We start from the raw sequence: 19,972 nt of genomic DNA, 5'->3' as shown, positions 1-19,972 counted from the left end.
GCCTTTACAGACTCTCATCGGCTGTGTTTTTACATTATTCTGATGAAGTTTGAAGAAAATTGAGTACAAATATATTGTTTGTTGTTCGTTCGAGTTTGTTAGTTCATTACCCATTGTTAACAAAAGAGACCCTATTTTAAATAGTTACCATGTTTTATGATCTACAACCGTTTTTAAATATTATTTTAATGATCTATAAGCATCTGTGAAATAATTATAAACAAATATATTAAAAATAAATACATATTAACTTAGTTGATGTATTTGTTTCTCATTCTAATTAAGTGAACTGAGCAGTATAGTGTGATACTTATAAGATTTTTTATTCTATCAGTGAGAGTCTATATATGTATATAAATCATATAATTTTTCCTTAAAAGATTAAAAAAAGTTTGTAAAAGCTCTTTAAGCACCTATACAAAATAATTATGTAAAAGTACACTGACAGTACAGTACACATCAACTGATTCTTTGCATTATTGTCATTCTTATACACTGAGAATGAGCTAAATAGCATTAGAGGTCAAACGATTCCTTATCTTATGAGGACCTCTAGTGTTCATCCCTGGTACTAGAGCTTTAATCTGACAAATTTATATCACACTTTTAATGATTTTGGGGCCTCTGATTATGATAACATTTTGAAACTACACGTATTACCTAAGAATTTCTTGTTCTTTATATGTAAAAAGTTTTGATGAGTTAGAATAATGCAATTTAAAGATATATGGAAATAACTCTCCATCTTTTTTACTGTTACTTTCATAAATCACCACATCAACACCGTTCAAGATATCCCAAAGCCGTTCACATTTTAACATCTTCAGTATCTTGGCACCATGTTGACAAAGTTTGGTGTGCACTGTCTGATTCTGCTATGAGTGATATGAATTTATTCAGCTATATTTTTCCAAAAATCCACATTCAAATCAAAATAGCTGACATCCTGTTGGTCGTAGCTAATGGGTGTAAATTTTTTGCAAAAAAAAATCTGGTGATCAAAAATGTTTAGGCTGTAGTTAAGAACTGTTAGTTTTATGGACAGTTAGAATGTTTTGTATATACAGACAAGGGCTTTATGATGGGCCTGATTTGAATTTAGAAAAATGTTTTATTTCTTAAACATGTTTGAAGTTCTTAATAGATTTCACTGTTGCACATTTAGTCTTTTTATTTTTTTTACAGTAATGTGCATTTTGCAGTTTGTTTACATGGTGTACATTGGATGCACATATTTATGACTTCTTGTTACAGTATTCATTTAAAATAAAAGTTGTTGTCGAATTGCCAAATTGGTCACAATACCCTACCCTAATTCACATCCTAATGAATAAACAACCAAGAGTTTAAATATTCCCTTCTATCTCCTCCTCTCTGACTCTCTTTCCACCCATCCCCCCTCCCCACTCTCACCCTAACACTCAAAAAACACACACCAACTTACCACGCACACACATAAGTGCAGAGCAGAGAGGGATCAGATTTGTTTTTTAATTTTCATTAATTCATAGATCTTTGTATAATTATGAAATGAACGTTGTCTGATCAGAATGACTAGTAGTCTGTATGAAAAAAGTTTCAAAGACTTTGGATGGTGCACTTTAAAGATATAATAAAATTACGGCTATCTTTTTTTACTCCGATTTCAATCAATTACCACATCAACACCGTTCAAGATATCCTAAATCTGCTCGCAAGTTAGCATCTTCAGAATGTTGGCATCATGTCAAAAAAGTTTGGTGTGAATTGGTTGGTTTTCCCGAGAGAAGTATATAAAATTCCACAGCCTGATTTTTCCAAATATCCACATTCAAATCAAAATAGCCAACTTCCTGTCGATCGTAGCTAATGGGTGTAAATTAGAAATGTTTCTGGCTTGATGAGATCAATATATGTACCGAGTTTGGTGACTGTAGGACAAACGAAACCCCCAACTTTTGTCAAAAGGTGGCGCTATGGAGTGCCTGCTCCACGCCCATTTATGGGCTTTTATCAGTGTCTAAATATCATTAATACAGATGTGTGTGTGAAGTTTCATGAAATTCTGAGTATTTTAAGTGGCTCCAAAACACAAAAAGCTAAAGTTAAAGTTTGACACGTTGCCATGGCAACATGATAAAAGTTATCGATAATGCAATTCACAGATTCTCATTGGCCATGTTTCAACATTATTGAGATGAAGTTTGAAGCAAATTGAGTAAAATTAAGAGGTTGATTTAAAAGCATTTAGAAAACGTTGCGCTTTGTGCTGCCAGTTGGTGGCGCTATAACTTTGACTCCTAATAGTCACATCTCTGTGATCGGCATCATAAGATGAACAAACTGCTGAAGTTTGGTCAAAATCAGACAAAGTGTGTTAAAGTTATTAGACACTTCCTGTTTCTCATTTCTCGCCATAACTTTGTCGCCCCGCCACGACCAAACCGTTCGAGATATCAAAAATCCCCTGGCAATTTTGCGTCCCCAATGTCTTGAGGTCATGCTGACCGAGTTTGGTGGCAATTGGTGGAAAGGCTTGGGAGGAGTATTTCAAATTCCATTGCATGCGCTTTTTAGACATCCCTGAATAGCTGACTTCCTGTTGGGCGAAGCACTGACTTTGAGCATGAAAGTTGTTCGGCCCGATGAGGTCTATATGTGTATGAATTTTGATAAATGTAGGTCAACTGGTGTGTGCTCCAGAGTCCCTCAAAAGTAAAAATTTTTAACGCTGTGCCACGCCCCCCCCAGGTGACCCCCCCATGTCAAAGTTTGTCCGGCCCTGATGGCCGCAGGTTCCAATGTGTGTGCAAAGTTTCAAGAGTTTTCGTGTATGTTAAGGGCCCCGAAATGACCCAAAACATTGATGAAATAATAATAATAATAATAATTAAAGCTGCAAGCAGCGTTGACCGGGCCCTCGCCGTCTGGCAGTCGCCATCCCGATAGCATCAGGAAAACGGTGCCCAGTTGGCACATGCATTCACAGTAACCCTTTGGACTAACACTAACTGTCTCCCCTCCTGTCTGACTCTTTCTCTTGCCACCCATCCCCCCTCCTTACACTCAGCCACTTACCACACAAACACACACATAGAGTGCAGAGCAGAGTGAGATCAGATATGTTTTTTAATTTTCTTTCATTCGTGGAGTTTTGTATAATTATGAAATGAACTGTGTTTAATCAGAATGAATAGTTATTTGTATGAAAAAAGTTTCAAAGAGTTAGGATGCTGCACTTTAAATATATAATAAATCATTGAAAATTGAAAATGGAAAATGAAATTCTAGGCACGATATCTGCCTCACAAACACAGGAAACAAATATTTGAATGTATTTTGTATTTTTATTTATTTGCCATGGCAGCAGCATTTGATGCATCAGGGACGCCTTTACAGACTCTCATCGGCCGTGTTTTTACATCATTCTGATGAAGTTTGAAGAAAATCGAATACAAATATATTGTTCGTTGTTCGTTCGTGTGTTAGTTCATTAACCATTGTTAACAAAAGAGACCCTATTTTAAATAGTTACCATGTTTTATGATCTACAACCATTTTTAAATATTATTTTAATGATCTATAAGCATCTGTGAAATAATTATAAACAAATTTATTAAAAATAAATACATATTAACTTAGTTGATGTATTTGTTTCTCATTCTAATTAAGTGAACTGAGCAGTATAGTGTCATACTTATAAGATTTTTTATTCTATCAGTGAGATTGTATATATGTATATAAATCATATAAGTTTTCCTTAAAAGATTAATAAAAGATTTTAATGCTCTTTAAGCACCTATACAAAATAATTATGTAAAAGTACACTGACAGTACAGTATATATAAACTGATTCTATGGATTATTTTCATTCTTATACACTGAGAATGAGCTAAATAGCATTATTGTTCAAACGATTCCTTATCTTATGAGGACCTCTAGTGTTCATCCCTGGTACTAGAGCTTTAATCTGACAAATTTATATGACACTTTTAATGTTTTTGGGGCCTCTGAGCATGATAACCTTTTGAAACTACACGTATTTCCTAAGAATTTCTTGTTCTTTATATGTAAAAAGTTTTGATGAGTTAGAATAATGCAATTTAAAGATATATGGAAATAACTCTTCATCTTTTTTACTGTTACTTTCATAAATCACCACATCAACACCGTTCAAGATATCCCAAAGCCGTTCACATTTTAACATCTTCAGTATCTTGGCATCATGTTGACAAAGTTTGGTGTGAACTGTCTGATTCTGCTATGAGTGATATGAATTTATTCACAGCTATATTTTTCCAAAAATCCACATTCAAATCAAAATAGCTGACTTCCTGTTGGTCGTAGCTAATGGGTATAAATTTTTTGCAAAAAAAATCTGGTGATCAAAAATGATTAGGCTGTAGTTAAGAACTGTTAGTTTTATGGACAGTTAGAATGTTTTGTATATGCAGACAAGGGCTTTATGATGGGCCTGATTTGAATTTAGAAAAATGTTTTATTTCTTAAACATGTTTGAAGTTCTTAATAGATTTCACTGTTGCACATTTAGTCTTTTTATTTTTTTACAGTAATGTACATTTTGCAGTTTGTTTACATGGTGTACATTGGATGCACATATTTATGACTTCTTGTTACAGTATTCATTTAAAATAAAAGTTGTTTAAAATAAACAACTGTGTGCACCCTATTATTAATGTAGATGTGTATTTCAGTAATACACTTAAGTAGGGGAGTTTTAAGTTACCAGCATTTATATCAAAATATGGATCCCATGTCTGCAAAACTAACATTTTAAATGAAATATTGATAGCTAATCGATATCGAATCGAATTGAATCGAAACCATAAAAATAAGAATCGAATCGAATTGCTAAATTGGTCACAATACCCAGCCCTAATTCACATCCTAATGAATAAACAACCAAGAGTTTAAATATTCCCTTCTATCTCCTCCTCTCTGACTCTCTCTTTCCACCCATCCCCCCTCCCCACTCTCACCCTAACACTCAACAAACACACACCCACTTACCACGCACACACATAAGTGCAGAGCAGAGAGGGATCAGATTTGTTTTTTAATTTTCATTAATTCATAGATCTTTGTATAATTATGAAATGAACGGTGTCTGATCAGAATGACTAGTAGTCTGTATGAAAAAAGTTTCAAAGACTTTGGATGCTGCACTTTAAAGATATAATAAAATTACGGCTATCTTTTTTTACTCCGATTTCAATCAATCACCACATCAACACCGTTCAAGATATCCTAAATCTGCTCGCAATTTAGCATCTTCAGAATGTTGGCATCATGTCAAAAAAGTTTGGTGTGAATTGGTTGGTTTTCCCGAGAGAAGTATATAAAATTCCACAGCCTGATTTTTCCAAATATCCACATTCAAATCAAAATAGCTGACTTCCTGTCGATCGTAGCTAATGGGTGTAAATTAGAAATGTTTCTGGCTTGATGAGATCAATATATTAAAAATGTTAGAAATGGCATTAAAAAGGGCATTAAAAGGCATTAAACAAGATTTGAAAATCCTGCAGAAACCCTGTAAATAACTTAAACCCCCAACTTTTGTCAAAAGGTGGCGCTATGGAGCGCCTGCTCCACACCCATTTATGGGCTTTTATCAGTGTCTAAATATCATTAATACAGATGTGTGTGTGAAGTTTCATGAAATTCTGAGTATTTTAAGTGGCTCCAAAACACAAAAAGCTAAAGTTAAAGTTTGATACGTTGCCATGGCAACATGATAAAAGTTATCGATAATGCAATTCACAGATTCTCATTGGCCATGTTTCAACATTATTGAGATGAAGTTTGAAGCAAATTGAGTAAAATTAAGAGGTTGATTTAAAAGCATTTAGAAAATGTTGCGCTTTGTGCTGCCAGTTGGTGGCGCTATAACTTTGACTCCTAATAGTCACATCTCTGTGATCGGCATCATAAGATGAACAAACTGCTGAAGTTTGGTCAAAATCAGACAAAGTGTGTTAAAGTTATTAGACACTTCCTGTTTCTCATTTCTCGCCATAACTTTGTCGCCCCGCCACGGCCAAACCGTTCGAGATATCAAAAATCCCCTGGCAATTTTGCGTCCCCAATGTCTTGAGATCATGCTGACCGAGTTTGGTGGCCATCGGTGGAAAGGTCTAGGAGGAGTATTTCAAATTCCATTGCATGCGCTTTTTAGACATCCCTGAATAGCTGACTTCCTGTAGGGTGAAGCACTGACTTTGAGCATGAAAGTTTTTCAGCCCGATGAGGTCTATATGTGTATGAATTTTGATAACTGTAGGTCAACCGGTGTGCGCTCCAGAGTCCCTCAAATGTATTTTTTTTTCATGCTGTGCCACGCCCCCCCCAGGTGACCCCCCCATGTCAAAGTTGGTCCGGCCCTGATGGCCGCAGGTTCCAATGTGTGTGCAAAGTTTCAAGAGTTTTCGTGTATGTTAAGGGCCCCGAAATTACCCAAAACATTGATGAAATAATAATAATAATAATCCTTAGAAAAACAATAGGGCCTTCGCCCATTCTGGGCTCGGGCCCTAATTAAAGCTGCGAGCAGCGATGAACGGGCCCTCGCACCCGGGCTCACCGCCGACCGGTGGCTTCAGGAAAACAGCAAACGGTGGGCAGTATGCTTTTAATACAGTAAATATAGAAAAAATATGTCATAAGTCATTTAAATGTGCCAAACTTGCCGCTGCCAGCTGGTGGTGCTATGCCTATAACTGATTATTGGCATGTAGATGTGTTCAGGCCAGCACTATTATCAAACATATGAAGTTTGGTGCAGATTGACCTTGGTATGTTTGAGTTAGTGAAATATATGAGATATCCTGCTGCCAACAGGTGGCGCTATGATAATATCTGAATATTTAGGGCCCGAGCACCGATGGTGTGAGGACCCTATTGAATCTGCTCCGTTTATTATTAGGGCCCGAGCCCAAAAGGGCGAAGGCCCTATTGTTCTTCTAAGGATTCTTATTTTTTTTTTTTTTTTTTTTTTTTTTGTTAACCTTCCGGGCACTTAAGGGGGTCTTAACATACTCAAAAACTCTTGAAAATTTGCACACATGTCGGAATCTGCGGCCATCAGGACGTCACAGAGGCTGGTACCGGGGCGTGGCAAGGGGACTCTACAGCGCCCCCTGGAATTTTGAGGGCCATATAGCACACATACTTGAACGTACACATATGAAACTCGGTACACATATAGAACTCATTGAGCTGAACAACTTTTGTACTCTATGTCATTTTCTCAATGCAACAGGAAGTGAGATATTTAGGGCTGTATAAAAAGCGCATGCTCTGGAATTTAACGTACTCCTCCCAGGATTTCCATACGATTGTCACCAAACTCGGTCAGCATGATCTCAAGACATTGGGGACGCTAAATTGCGAGGGGATTTTTGATATCTCGAACGGTTTGGCCGTGGCAAGGCGACAAAGTTATGGCGAGAAATGAGAAACAGGAAGTGTCTAATAACTGTTGCACACATTGCCTGATTCTGATGAAACTTCACCAGATTGTTCGTTGTATGATGCCGATTCCATAAAGGTGACTATTATGAGTCAAAGTTATAGCGCCACCAACTGGCAGCAGGAAGCGTGTCATTTTCAAAATGCTTTGAAATCAGCCTCTTAATTTTACTTGATTTTCTTTAAACTTCATTAAAATCATGTCAAAACACGGCCGATAAGAATATGTAAAGGGGTCGATGATAAATCAAATGCTGTTGCCATGGCAACGTCTCAAACTTTAAAATTAGATTCCTGTCTTTTCGAGGCAGATAACATGCTTAGAATTTCATGAAACTCAACACACACATCAATATTAATGATAGTTAGACACTGGCAAAAGATCATAAATGGGCGTGGAGCAGGCACTCTATAGCGCCATCTTTTGACAAAAGTTGGGGGGTTAGTTTTTCCTACAGTCACCAAACTCTGTACATATATTGTTCTCATCAATCTGGACAACTTTCTAAATTAAACTAATTAGCTAACACCAACAGGAAGCCGGCTATTTTGATTTGAATGTGGATTTTTGGAAAAATCAGGCTGTAAACAAATTTATACTCCTCCTAAGAAGAACAAGCTGTTCACACCAAACTTTTTTAACATGGAGAGAAGATTCTGAAGATGTTAAATTGCGAGCGGTTTTGGGATATCTTGAACGGTGTTGACGTGGTGATTTTTTAAAGATGTATAACCGTCATTTTCTATATCTTTAAAGTGCAGCATCTTAACTATTTAAAACTTTTTTCACACAGAGATCTTATCATTCTGAGCAAGTGCTGTAAATATCAATTTAATTCAAGCTTCTACGAATTAAAGAAAATTAAAAAAAGAAATCAGAAGCCTGCTGTCACTCTGCCTTGAGTGTCTGTGTTCAGTCACCATTAAGTGACTGAAGAGAGACTGAAGGGGGAGGGGTGAAAGGGAGAGAGGGAGAGAGAGTAGAACATGCTGTCTTGCTAAAGACCATCTTTGAGGAAAAAATGCACATTGATGTTACATAAATATGTTTGATCTTTGAGAGTCTGATATTTTGAGAAAATATAAAGGGTCACTAAGTCTTTCATTGTTTGTATTTTGCAGTTGTTGTTTTTTTATTTATTTTTTACTGAACTGTACCATGAACTTGTCCTATTCAGTCACATAGCAAAAGATTAAGAAAAATACAACTTTTTAGCATGAGCGGTTTATCTTCATTGATAGACATATATTTTCATAGTGTTATTTATTGAATATAACATTTTAATTAACAGTTTCAAGACAAACTTTGTCAACAAAACAAACTTTGCTGTTATCTGTTCAAAACATCTGAAAATTTTACCATTTTAAGATCAGTTATATATATATATCGCCCCATTACAATACTCAACTTGATTTTTAAAGATATTTTGAAAGAAAGAAGCGTTTATAGAGCACTTTGTGTATTGCTGTACACCCACATGAACTGTGTTCATGTTCATGTTAATTCACAGTACATAAACTAATGTTAAAATATACTATTTTACCATTAAACAATATATGAATACTTTTTTTAGCTTAATATTAATTAACATTAATAAATACTATTTAATTATTGTTCATGTTAACTAATATAGTTAATGTTAACAAATGAAACTGGTTGGCAATTTTATATATTGTGTGTATGTGTCTGTGTGTTGATTTTAAAGTTTAACCCTTTCAATTCAGTAAACTTTAAATCCAACTGACTGAGGGTTACTGTGAATGCATGTGCCAACTGGGCACCGTTTTCCTAATTGATTCTTTCTTAGTTATGTAGCGCTTAAAAGTGATGTCTTATAACAGGAGTCACCTGCAAAGCAATATCCACACACAAATTGTACAGATAGGTAACGATGACATTTAAGCAGAAGTGGTGGACGTAAAGCAAGCAATAATAACATTTTGTTATCATCATGAATTACATGTTCTTATCATCATCATCAGAATATAGGGAAAATGTTCCCTATATTGTGAATGGCTTTGGGATATCTTGAACAGTGTTGATGTGGTGATTTATGAAAGTAACAATAAAAAAGATGAAGAGTTATTTTCATATATCTTTAAATTGCATTATTCTAACTCATCAAAACTTTTTACATATAAAGAACAAGAAATTCTTAGGAAATACGTGTAGTTTCAAAATGTTATCATGCTCAGAGGCCCCAAAAACATTAAAAGTGTCATTTAAATTTGTCAGATTAAAGCTGTAATACCAGGGATGAACACTAGAGGTCCTCATAAGATAAGGAATCGTTTGACCTCTAATGCTATTTAGCTCATTCTCAGTGTATAAGAATGACAATAATCCATAGAATCAGTTGATATATACTGTACTGTCAGTGTAATTTTACATAATTATTTTGTATAGGTGCTTAAAGAGCATTCAAATCTTTTTTTTTTATCTTTTAAGGAAAAATTATATGATTTAAATACATATATACACTCTCACTGGTAGAACAAAAAATCTTATAAGTATGAAACTATACTGCTCAGTTCACTTAATTAGAATGAGAAACAAATACAAAAAGGGCAAAAAAAATCAACTAAGTTAATATGTATTTATTTTTAATATATTTGTTTATAATTATTTCACAGATGCTTATAGATTATTAAAATAATATTTAAAAATGCTTGTAGACCATAAAACATGGTAACTATTTAAAATAGGGTCTCTTTTGTTAACAATGGTTAATGAACTAACAAACACGAACAAACAACGAACAATATATTTGTACTCGATTTTCTTCAAACTTCATCAGAATAATGTAAAAGCCCTGATGCATCAAATGCTGTTGCCATGGCAAATAAATAAAAATACAAAATACATTCAAATATTTGTTTCCTGTGATATTTAAGGCAGATAGCGTGCTTAGAATTTCATTTTCCATTTTCAATTTTCAATGATTTATTATATATTTAAAGTGCAGCATCCTAACTCTTTGAAACTTTTTTCATACAAATAACTATTCATTCTGATCAAACACAGTTCATTTCATAATTATACAAAACTCCACGAATGAAAGAAAATTAAAAAACATATCTGATCTCACTCTGCTCTGCACTCAATGTGTGTGTTTGTGTGGTAAGTGGTTGAGTGTAAGGAGGGGGGATGGGTGGTAAGAGAAAGAGTCAGAGAGGAGGAGAGACAGTTAGGGTTAGTCCAAAGGGTTACTGTGAATGCATGTGCCAACTGGGCACCATTTTCCTGATGCTATCGGGATGGCGACTGCGCAGACGGCGAGGGCCCGGTCATCGCTGCTTGCAGCTTTAATTAGGGCCCGAGCACCGATGGTGTGAGGACCCTATTGGATCTGCTCCGTTTCTTATTAGGGCCCGAGCACCGATGGTGTGAGGACCCTATTGGATCTGCTCCGTTTCTTATTATTATTCTTCTTCTCCGGAATGAATCGCATTTTTGAGGGCCTAAACATACCCGAAAACTCATGAAACTTTGCACACACATCAAACCTGGCGAAAATGTACGTCTGATATGGGGTTCAGAGATGGGTGTGGCAAAATGGCTCGATAGCGCCACCTTTACACGTTCCGCGGTGTGCGCTTTCAGTTGTGATTCACGTACATGCACGAAAATCGGTACACACATGTAACTCACCAATACCTACAAAAAAGCCTCTTGGAGCAAAATTTGTCACCCAACAGGAAGTCGGTTATTTTTAATTTTCTCAGCAAATTTTGTGTCATTTTTGCCATTTTCAGGCGTCATACTTGAACGAACTCCTCCTAGAGATTTATTCGGATCAACGCCAAATTTGCTGAGTCTAATCTAAAGCCCTTTGTGACGTTAAATTGCGAAGATCTAGAGTTTTCATCGGAGGGTGTGTCCGTGGCGGCCTGGCAAATTTCGATGCTTCGCCATGAAAAAGGAAGTTGTTATAACTCAGGCATAAAATGTCCGATCTGTCCCAAACTTCACATGTGTGATAACACTCCTGACCTGATGACATCTATATGTCCATATTCAGTTATAGTCATAGCGCCACCTGCTGGCAACAGGAAGTGTCATGCTGTACTCTGCAAAAAACTCCTCCTAGAGATTTATACAGATCAACACCAAAATCGGTCAGTCTAATATAAAGGCTTTAGTGATGTTTAATTGCGAAGATCTTGAGTTTTCGTTGAAGGGCGTGTCCGTGGAGGCCTGACAAATTTCGAGGTCTCGCCATGGATATAAAACTTGTTATAACTCAGCCATAAAATGTCCGATTTGCCTCAAACTTCACATATTCGATAAGAGTCCTGGCCTGAACAAATCTGAAGGCCAATATTCTATTATAATCACAGCGCCACCTGTTGGCAACAGGAAATGACTTGTAGCAAACTCCTCCTAGAGATTTAATGATATCAACTTTATATTTGCTCAGTCTGATCTAGAGGCCTTAGAGATGTTAAATTGTGAAGATCTTGAGTTTTCGTTAAAGGGCGTGTCCGTGGCGGCGTCACAAAGTTTGATGTTTCGCCATGGACATAGAAGTTGTTATAACTCAGCCATAAAATGTCCGATCTGCCTCAAACTTCACAGGTTTTGTAAGAGTCCTGGCCTGAAGACACCTAAAGGCCAATATTCAGATATTATCATAGCGCCACCTGTTGGCAGCAGGATATATCATATCTTTCACTAACTCAAACATACCAAGGTCAATCTGCACCAAACTTCATATGTTTGATGAAAGTGCCAGCCTGAACACATCTACATGCCGATAATCAGTTATAGGCATAGCGCCACCAGCTGGCAGCAGGAAATTTGGCACATTTAAGTGACTTTGACATAATTTTTCCTATTTTTACTGGATTAAAAGCATACTGCCCACCATTAGCTGTGTTCCAAAAGCCACCGGTCGGCGGTGAGCCCGTGTGCGAGGGCCCGTTCATCGCTGCTTGCAGCTTTAATTATTATTATTCTTCTTCTCCGGAATGAATCGCATTTTTGAGGGCCTAAACATACCCGAAAACTCATGAAACTTTGCACACACATCAAACCTGGCGAAAATGGACGTCTGATATGGGTTGCAGAAGTGGGTGTGGCAAAATGGCTCAATAGCGCCACCTTTACACGTTCCGCGGTGTGCGCATTCAGCTGTGATTCACGTACATGCACGCAAATCGGTACACACATGTAACTCACCAATACCTACAAAAAAGCCTCCTGGGACAAAATCCGAAACCCAACAGGAAGTCGGTTATTATTAATTTTCTTAGCAAAATTTGTGTCATTTTTGCCATTTTCAGGCGTCATACTTGAACGAACTCCTCCTAGAGATTTATTCGGATCAACACCAAATTTGGTGAGTCTAATCTAAAGCCCTTTGTGACGTTAAATTGCGAAGATCTAGAGTTTTCATCAGAGGGCGTGTCCGTGGCGGCCTCGCAAATTTCGATGTTTCGCCATGAAAAAGGAAGTTGCTATAACTCAGGCATAAAATGCCCGATCTGCCCCAAACTTCACATGTGTGATAACACTCCTGACCTGAAGACATCTACATGCCCATATTCAGTTTTACTCATAGCGCCACCTGCAGGCACCAGGAAGTGTCATGCTGTACTCTGCAACAAATTCCTCCTGGAGATTTAATCAGATCAACACCAAAATCGGTCAGTCTAATAAAAAGGCTTTAGCGATGTGAAATTGCGAAGATCTTGAGTTTTCGTTGAAGGGCGTGTCCGTGGCGGCCTGGCAAATTTCGTGGTCTCGCCATGGATATAAATCTTGTTATAACTCAGCCATAAAATGTCCGATTTGCCTCAAACTTCACATGTTCGATAAGAGTCCTGGCCTGAACCAATCTGAAGGCCTATATTCTATTATAATCACAGCGCCACCTGTTGGCAACAGGAAATGACTTGTACCAAACTCCTCCTAGAGATTTAATGATATCAACATTATATTTCGTCAGTCTGATCTCGAGGCCTTAGAGATGTTAAATTGTGAAGATCTTGAGTTTTCGTTAAAGGGCGTGTCCATGGCGGCCTGCCAAAGTTTGATGTTTCGCCATGGACATAAAAGTTGTTATAACTCAGCCATAAAATGTCCGATCTGCCTCAAACTTCACAGGTTTGGTAAGAGTCCTGGCCTAAAGACACCTAAAGGTCAATATTCAGATATTATCATAGCGCCACCTGTTGGCAGCAGGATATATCATATCTTTCACTAACTCAAACATACCAAGGTCAATCTGCACCAAACTTCATATGTTTGATAATAGTACTGGCCTGAACACATCTACATGCCAATAATCAGTTATAGGCATAGCGCCACCAGCTGGCAGCAGTAAATTTGGCACATTTAAGTGACTTTGACATATTTCTCCTATTTTTACTGTATTAAAAGCATACTACCCACCATTTGCTGTGTTCCTAAAGCCACGGGTCGGCGGTGAGCCCGTGTGTGAGGGCCCGTTCATCGCTGCTTGCAGCTTTAATTATTATTATTATTATTATTCTTATCCGGAATGAATCGCATTTTTGAGGGCCTAAACATACCCGAAAACTAACAAAACTTTGCACACACATCAGACCTGGCGAAAATGGACATCTGATATGGGTTGCAGAAGTGGGTGTGGCAAAATGGCTCAATAGCGCCACCTTTACACGTTCCGCGGTGTGCGCATTCAGCTGTGATTATCGTACATGCACAAAAATCGGTACACATATGTAACACACCAATACCTACAAAAAAGCCTCTTGAGATAAAATCCGAAACCCAACAGGAAGTCGGTTATTATTAATTTTCTCAGCAAAATTTGTGTCATTTTTGCCATTTTCAGGTGTCATACTTGAACGAACTCCTCCTAGAGATTTATTCTGATCAACACCAAATTTGGTGAGTCTAATCTAAAGCCCTTTGTGACGTTAAATTGTGAAGATCTAGAGTTTTCATCGGAGGGCGTGTCCGTGGCGGCCTCGCAAATTTCGATGTTTCGCCATGAAAAAGGAAGTTGCTATAACTTAGGCATAAAATGTCCGATCTGTCCCAAACTTCACATGTGTGATAACACTCCTGACCTGAAGACATCTACATGCCCATATTCAGTTATAGTCATAGCGCCACCTGCTGGCAACAGGAAGTGTCATGTTGTACTCTGCAACAAACTCCTCTTAGAAATTTATACAGATCAACACCAAAATCGGTCAGTCTAATATAAAGGCTTTAGTGATGTTAAATTGCGAAGATCTTGAGTTTTCGTTGAAGGGCGTGTCCGTGGCGGCCTGACAAATTTCGAGTTCTCGCCATGGATATAAAATTTGTTATAACTCAGCCATAAAATGTCCAATTAGCCTCAAACTTCACATATTCGATAAGAGTCCTGGCCTGAACACATCTGAAGGCCAATATTCTATTATAATCACAGCGCCACCTGTTGGCAACAGGAAATGACTTGTATCAAACTCCTCCTAGAGATTTAATGATATCAACATTATATTTGGTCAGTCTGATCTAGAGGCCTTAGAGATGTTAAATTGCGAAGATCTTGAGTTTTCGTCAAAGGGCGTGTCCGTGGTGGCCTGACAAAATTTGACGTTTCGCCATGGACATAGAAGTTGTTATAACTCAGCCATAAAATATCCGATCTGCCTCAAACTTCACAGGTTTGGTAAGAGTCCTGGCCTGAAAACATCTAAAGGCCAATATTCAAATATTATCATAGCGCCACCTGTTGGCAGCAGGATATATCATATCTTTCACTAACTCAAACATACCAAGGTCGATCTGCACCAAACGTCATATGTTTGATGAAAGTGCTGGCCTGAACACATCTACATGCCAATAATCAGTTATAGGCATAGCGCCACCAGCTGGCAGCAGGAAGTTTGGCACATTTAAGTGACTTTGATCTATTTTTCCTACATTTACTCTATTAAAAGCATACTGCCCACCGTTTGATGTTTTCCTAAAGCCACCGGTCGGCGGTGAGCCCGGGTGCGAGGGCCCGTTCATCGCTGCTTGCAGCTTTAATGGTCTTTAGGTGTCTTCAGGCCAGGACTCTTACCAAACCTGTGAATTTTGTGGCAGATCAGACATTTTCAGGCTAAGTTATAACCACTTCTATGTCTATGCAGAAACATCAAATTTTGTCAGGCCACCACGGACATGCCCTTTAATGAAAACTCAAGATCTTCACAATTTAACATCTCTAAGGCCTTAAGATCAGACTGACCAAATATAATGTTGATTTAATTAAATGCAATCAATGCAAGGACTTCAGATAGATGCCAACTGTGAACCAGTATGCTACAAATAAGAACATGTAATTCATGATGATAGCAAAATGTTATTATTGCTTCCTTTATATCCACCACTTCTGCTTAAATGTCATTGTTACCTATCTGTACAATTTTTGTATAATATATTTTTGTATAAAATCAATTGTTGTCATAACTAAGAATCAATAAGGAAGACGGTGCCCAGTTGGCACATGCATTCACAGTAACCCTCTGCTAGTTTGGATTTTAAGTTTACAGAATTGAAAGGGTTACACTTTAAAATCAACACACAGACTAGTGCTGGGCGATATGACGATATATATCGTGGGGACGATAGAAAAGTGTCTATCGTCCTATTTCTCTTCTATCGTTTCTATCGTCTCTAACCTAATTTTATCAATTACTAAAGAAAATATTGCTTTACATAGGCTATGACAAATGTATGATAGTGTCTTGTTGCTGTGCAATGCATACTCTACCCTATAAGTGATAATCAAGAATAAAAACAAACTTTTTCACAAAGAAACTCCGTCTTGTGCGACGTGACGCTTTACGTTGTTGCGACATGCTTTAACTCGTGAGTGCTTAGCCTAAAGATGGAGACGCAAGAGGTTGAAGATGAATGCCCGGAGTCGCAACAAACTGAAACTGCTACGCAGGCAGCAGACAAGAAGTACTTTTACCGACACGTGGGGGTACGTCAGTGATTTTGTTGCATTTTGGCTTCAAGAGCTCCGACACGGAGCAGAAGACAGTCATGTGCAAACTCTGCCAAAAGACTGTTTCCGCGCCCGACGCTGACGCCTGTTTCACACATACTTCGTCTGCAGTGTGTATGCGTTGCGTATTTTTTTCCGCACCCATGTTAACGGATCAGATCGTTCACACTGCACGCGGTTGCTGTCCGGCAGTGCGTTCCAGAAGCGGGGGGTTTGCAGCAGTGGAGCGATCCTTTCGGCACAGAGTCTGTTTTTGCTGCGCTGCATGCGCTGAATTAAAGTGACAGCGCATTGTTCGCTGTAAAAATGAACATGGATTGACACGGAAATGTACCATAAATGCATATAAATGCAGTCTACTGTGTTTCACAGTCAACACGTGGCTTTTTGGCTAGGTTTAAAATAGTGCAGTTTTAAATAAACAAGGCAACATAATAGATGCACTTGTCCAGGTAGAAAAGTTCTTTAAAATATGGTTTTTAATAAAGATTTAATACAAAAGAAAGGCACAGAGAACCGACTGCTTGTCTGTGGTAAGTTTTAATTTAAAATATTTGTGATAGCCCAATTTAAATATGAAAAGGAAGTTATAGCCTATAACCTATGCTGTGTTTAAATGTGTTGCAACTTGCTTGAGCAACTTAATATACAAATCTAGAAGTCAAGTGCATTGAATAATAGCCTACGTTGTTTATAATACGTTGAGTTTAAACGTGAATATGTCTAGTATTATTGTATTAGTGTACTGTGATAAAAGAGTATCACAATGCTGAAAAAGCACGTTTGGATTTGAAATTAAAATAACGGATAAATGGTGTGTTTGTGGTAAACACCCGCGGATCAGGAACGGACTGCAAACGCGTTCTGTGTGGAAGCAAAACGAGTCCGTGCTGCCTCTGCACCGCATAGGTAACGCACACGGACTGCATACGCACTGCAGACGGAGTATGTGTGAAACAGGCGTGATACTTTATTTTGGTTTGCAAACTTTGCACTACAAGGTTGAAAAATGTTTTGTTTATTTTTTATAATTGAGTGCTTTTCTGCTCAGAAACTTGAAATGGCTGTGCACTTTAATAAAAAAAAATAGTTTATTTTGATAATACTATTTAACTATGATGTGGATAAAAAAATGTGAAGGCTACTGTAGCTCTACCTCCACCACATCTGTTGTCATTTGATACATTTATATTGCTGCACTAAAATGTATTTTTCTCATTTGTGACAGTTCAGTTAAATGACACTTCAAATAACGAATAAAAATAAAGTTGCAAAAAAAATTATGCAATGATATTTTTGTCAAACTTTTCAGAGAATAACTGAAAACGTACTTTATTTTGGTATATCGTGATATATATCGTTATCGTGATATAAAATAATCCATATCGTGATACATGATTTTTCCATATCGCCCAGCCCTAACACAGACACATACACACAAAATATAAAATGTTGCCATCCAGTTTCATTTGTTAAAATTAACTATATTAGTTAACATGACCAATAAATAAATAGCATTTATTAATGTTAATTAATATTAAGATAAAAAAAGTATTCATATAAAGTTTATGTACTGTGAATTAACATGAACATGAACACAGTTCATGTGGGTGTACAGCAATACACAATAAAGTGCTCTATAAACTCTTCATTCTTTCAAAATATCTTTAAAAATCAAGTTGAGTATTTTAACGGGGTGATATATATATTTATAACTGTTCTTAAAATTATGGTTTTCAGATGTTTTGAAGAGATAACAGTAACGTTTGTTTTGTTGTCAAAGTTTGTCTTAATTTTTTATTATTATTATTTTATATTCAATAAATAACACTATGTAAATATTGTCTATCAATGAAGATAAATTGATCATGCTAAAAAGTTGTATTTTTTTAAATCTTTTGCTATGTGACTGAATAGGACAAGTTCATGGTACAGTTAAGTAAAAAATAAATAAAAAACAACAACTGCAAAATACGAACAATGAAAGACTTAGTGACCCTTTATATTTTCTCAAAATATCAGACTCTCAAAGATCAGACATATTTATGTAATTACAATACATATGTGCATTTTTTGTTCAAAGATGGTCTATAGGATGGCTCTCTACTCTGTCACCCTCTCTGCCTCTCACCCCTCCCCCCTGCAATAATGAGCTTCTCTGTGCCTGACTGAACGCACACACATACTGTAGAGACATTCACCAGAGTGACAGCAGGTTTCTGAGTTATTTTTTTAATTTTCTTTAATTCATTGAAGCTTGTATAAAATTAATATTTCCAGCACTTGCTCAGAATGATTAGATCTCTGTGTGAAAAAAGTTTTAAAGAGTTTGGATGCTGCACTTTAAAGATATAAAAAATTAGGGTTATGTTTTTTACTACATCTTTAAAAAATCACCACGTCAACACCGTTCGAGATATCCCGAATCCGCTCGCAATTTAACATCTTCAGAATCTTCTCTTCATGTTAAAAAAGTTTGGTGTGAACAGCTGGTTGTTCTTAGGAGTAGTGTGAATTTGTTTACTACCTGATTTTTCAAAAAATCCACCTTCAAATCAAAATAGCCGGCTTTCTGTTGGTCTTAGCTAATGAGTTTGATTTAGAAAGTTGTCCAGATTGATGAGAACAATATATGTACAGAGTTTGGTGACTGTAGGAAAAACTAACCCCCCAACTTTTGTCAAAAGATGGCGCTATAGAGTGCCTGCTCCACGCCCATTTATGACCTTTTGCCAGTGTCTAACTATCATTAATATTGATGTGTGTGTTGAGTTTCATGAAATTCTAAGCATGTTATCTGCCTCGAAAAGACAGGAATGTAATTTTAAAGTTTGACACGTTGCCATGGCAACAGCATTTGATTTATCATCGACCCCTTTACATATTCTTATCGGCCGTGTTTTGACATGATTTTGATGAAGTTTAAAGAAAATCGAGTAAAATTAAGAGGCTGATTTCAAAGCATTTTGAAAATGACACGTTTCCTGCTGCCAGTTGGTGGCGCTATAACTTTGACTCATAATAGTCACATTTATGGAATCGGCATCATACAAGGAACAAACTGGTGAAGTTTCATCAGAATCAGGCAATGTGTGCAACAGTTATTAGACACTTCCTGTTTCTCATTTCTCGCCATAACTTTGTCGCCTTGCCACGGCCAAACCGTTCGAGATATCAAAAATCTCCTCGCAATTTAGCGTCCCCAATGTCTTGAGATCATGCTGACCGAGTTTGGTGACAATCCCATGGAATTCCTGGGAGGAGTACGTTAAATTCCAGAGCATGCGCTTTTTAAACAGCCCTAAATATCTCACTTCCTGTTGCGTGGAGCCCATGACATAGAGTACAAAAGTTGTTCAGCTCGATGAGTTCTATATGTGTACCGAGTTTCATATGAGTACGTGCAAGTATGTGTGCGCAGTACATCAAGTTTTCAAACTGTGTTCCAGGGGGCGCTGTAGAGGCCCTGAACCACGCCCGGGTCCCAGCCTCTGTGGCGTCCGGACGACGGCAGATTCCGACGT

This window comes from Garra rufa, chromosome 4 (assembly GCF_049309525.1).
Source record: "Garra rufa chromosome 4, GarRuf1.0, whole genome shotgun sequence".
NCBI lineage: Eukaryota > Metazoa > Chordata > Actinopteri > Cypriniformes > Cyprinidae > Garra > Garra rufa.
The sequence above is the reverse complement of the archived record's forward strand: the minus strand, read 5'-3'. Positions refer to the sequence as shown.